Below are 3546 nucleotides of genomic sequence, written 5' to 3'. Positions count from 1 at the left end.
CAGCTCAGCTCAGAGCCTGGAGCCTGCTTCGGATTCTGTCTCTCTCTCTCTCTCTCTCTCTCTGCCCCTCCCCTGCTTGTTCTCTCTCTCTCTCTCACTCACTCAAAATATAAATAAACATTAGGAAAAAAAAAAGGATTCAGGGCGCCTGGGTGGCTCAATTAGTTAAGTGTCCAACTTCGGCTAGGTCACGATCTGTACGGTTCATGGGTTTGAGCCCCATGTCGGGCTCTGTGCTGACAGCTTGGAGCCTGGAGCCTGCTTCAGATTCTGTCTCCCTCTCCCTCTGCCCCTCCTTTACTCATGCTCTGACTCTCTGTCAAAAATAAATAGACGTTAAAAAGGTAAAAAAAGTTGATGGTAATAATACCAGATGCTGTCTATCAAGGGCTTATTATGTGCCAGGCACTGTGCTAAGAGCTTTACAGATACATTAAATCACTGGCTTATTACAACAACCCTATGAAATGGGTATCATGTTACAGATGAGCAAACTGAGGCTCGGAGATGTATTGTAATTTGCCCAGGTTCACACAGCTAGAAGGAGGTAGAGAAAGATTCAGACCCGGTTTCTCTGATGATCTTTTACCACTTCCTTAGGTATGAAGTCAGTATGCTGGTTTTTTGCCCTCATAGGGTAATGGATCCTCCTGTCTGTCCATCCATCCAGTCATCTCACAAATCTTTAAGGAGCCCGTATGTGCTAGGCAGAATGGGAGCGATACCATGATGCTTTGTCCAGACTTCCTCTCCTTTTCTAATGCCACAATGATTTATTCCCATTTTGGGATTCTCTAAGGTGGGGATTCTTGTTCAAGTGATTTTTTTTTTGAGGGAAGAGTTCTCAGAAGAAAGAGTGAAAAGCTAGGGAAAGCAGGAAGAAAAAAGCCCAGGAGGAGAGCTCTTCAGCCTGATCCGTGCGGGGAGCTCTGGAGCATAAATTGCCCTCCAGAGTTGGTGCGTCTTGAGACAGGGGGCCAGCCTTCTGGACCACCACGTCAGCCAGCTGTTGGCTGCAGGCTGCCAGGGGTGGCTTAGGGTGTGGCCTCTTGGGCGAGCTCCCATTTGGAGCACAATTCTTTGGAGAAGGGTGCAGCTGTAAGCCCTTGGCAGCCGGGGGATGGCGTACCCACCTGGCAAAGAGGCTCTGGGGTTCTAGGAGGTTTTAGGACACCAAGAGCATCTGCTTCCTCTCCGTATCTCCTGTTGTTCCGGCCAGTGGGGCGTGCAGTGCTGAACAGTTTTCGACGGCTCCCTCGGGGCCAGGTAGGCAGGGGAGCTACAGGGGTGAACAGACAGACACAGTCCTTGTCACCATTCTCTCTCAGTTGGCAGCGGGGGAGGGGAGACAGACATGCGACAGGTTATTATGACATGGTGCACCCAGTTCCTGGGGTGGGGAGTGATGGCTAAGCAGGCACCCGGCTGGCCTGACAGACTGGCAGGGTGGACAGGTGTGGCAGGTGAGGGGATATTCCGGGGAGGAAACAGGGCGATGTGGGAGCTGCCTTGCCCCCAACCTGCCTCTGTCTGTAGAATTTCTACCGCTGCTCAGAGGGCAACTCCGATAACCACCGCCCCCTTGTCCTCTGGCCTCTGCCTCTGCTCGTGTTGTTTCTGTTTTAACTTCGTGGCAGCTTAGACACAAAACCTGGTGTCTCTTCAGGGTCCCCGGGAGAAACCCGTCACACGAAAGCATTACTGAGCAGTGTGGACTTTGCTGGAGATTTCGTTGTGAGACAGAGGCCGCCTTGCAAAACAAACCGGTATTGATACCTCAAAGAAAAAGTCCTTGTCGGACATTTCCGTTCTTCTCTTTGCAACGACCTGCCATTGAGTTTCCCTTCCCACTGGGGTGAGGGGTCCAACTCTTTCTTGAAACGCCCCATCCGATCCCTCCCCCTTTCTCACACAAGCAAAGCCAGCCCGCCCCAGCCTGGGCGCGAGCCTGTGTGCCCCAAATCTGTCACAGTGAATAAAGCCCAAGGGGTCCTCCAAGTGATAGAACCCCCCCTCCTTGGAGGGCTGAACTTGTTTAGAATGCCTCTCTTAGAGGCATTCGATATCAGCTTTTATACACACACACACACACACACACACACACACACAAGATACAACAGAGGGTGTCATTGGGGCTCCTTCCCCTCCAGGGCACATTGGGCCATGCCTGGAGACGGTTTTGGTGGTCGTAATCGAGGGAGCTGGTGCTGGTGGCATCTAGCAGGTAGAGGCCGGGGCGCTGCTGAGACTCCTGGAGCCACAGGACAGCCCCCTGTAACTGTTGGCCAGTGCGGCCAGAGCATGGGGACTAGGGGAGGGGAGAGGCGAAGTCTGCGAGAGGGACGGGGCTGAATCGCGTGGGCCTTTAGGCCATTTGAAGGAGCTTATATTTAAAAACTTGATCTTCATGAATCATCTTTCAAAACAGTGATTGTTGGGACGCCTGGGTGGCTCAGTGGTTAAGCGTCCGACTTCGGCTCAGGTCATGATCTCACGGTTCACGAGTTCGAGCCCTACGCCAGTCTCTGGGCTGTCAGCAGAGGGCCCGCTTCAGATCCTCTGTCCCCCTTTCTCTCTGTCCTTCCTCCACTCGTTCTCTCTCTCTCAAAATGAATAGATAAAACTTAAAAAAAAAAAAAAAACCCAAACGCCTAAAATAGCAATTGTGAGCCATGTTATCTTTGTTTTCATGAGGACTCATGTTTTTCGTTGAGAGACAACAAATCTTTGCTTATGATTTTGAGCTTAGAGACTACATGTTTCTCGAAGCTGAGAATTTACGAATGTCTCAAAACCCGGGGTGGGGTCCATCCACATCTCCGTTCAGCCAGGTGACCCTCAGCGAGTTATCTGGATCTCTCTTGACTTCCCTCCCCACCCCCCCCAGACTCACCCTGCTTGAACTTCTCTGCTCCCTGATTTTCCGTCTGAAAGACGGTCTCCACGTTCCGAGTCCAGCAGGAAGGAAGTGCCGTCTGCCCAAAGGACAGGATTCTCAGGGCTGGCGGTGATGGTCGTGTTCCGTGCCAATTTAAAAAATAAACGGGTCGCCGGTTTGAGTGGGTGGCATCCATGTCTGTCGCTGTTTCCTTGGCGACTCATACGATGAATTTGTGGAGTGTCTCCCCCGATGTGGGATGTGTGCCCCCTGCACGTGGAACGTGAGATGGCCGGCATTACAGAGCCCCAGGCATCGCGTAGAGAACACCGTGTTCTCTTTTCAAATCGCATTCGGTCCTCCAGGCGAGGCCACGGAGAGGGTCTTTGCTGGGTGTTTGCGGGTCTCTAAAGCTCTCTCCAGTTCTCCAGTGCTCTGCTCAGACCAGTACATGCCTTGTGCTTTTTAAATTTTTAACGTTTATTTATTTTTGAGACAGAGAGAGACAGAGCATGAATGGGGGAGGGGCAGAGAGAGAGGGAGACGCAGAATCCGAACGCAGGTTCCAGGCTCCGAGCCGTCGGCACAGAGCCCGACGCGGGGCTCGAACTCACGGACCGCGAGATCGTGACCTGGGCCGAAGTCGGACGCTCAACCGACTGAGCCAC

General features: G+C 52.4%; 1 long non-coding RNA gene across 1 annotated transcript; it reads left to right on the top strand.

Moving 5' to 3' along the window:
* Window positions 1–1683: 1683 nt before the first annotated feature.
* LOC125914572 (uncharacterized) lies at window positions 1684–3056 on the top strand. The gene is made up of 2 exons (XR_007455346.1): window positions 1684–1766; window positions 2888–3056. It is a non-coding gene; the product is annotated as an uncharacterized LOC125914572 (long non-coding RNA).
* Window positions 3057–3546: the final 490 nt, after the last annotated feature.

Source organism: Panthera uncia (assembly GCF_023721935.1).
Source record: "Panthera uncia isolate 11264 chromosome D3 unlocalized genomic scaffold, Puncia_PCG_1.0 HiC_scaffold_8, whole genome shotgun sequence".
NCBI lineage: Eukaryota > Metazoa > Chordata > Mammalia > Carnivora > Felidae > Panthera > Panthera uncia.
The sequence above is the reverse complement of the archived record's forward strand: the minus strand, read 5'-3'. Positions and strand labels throughout refer to the sequence as shown.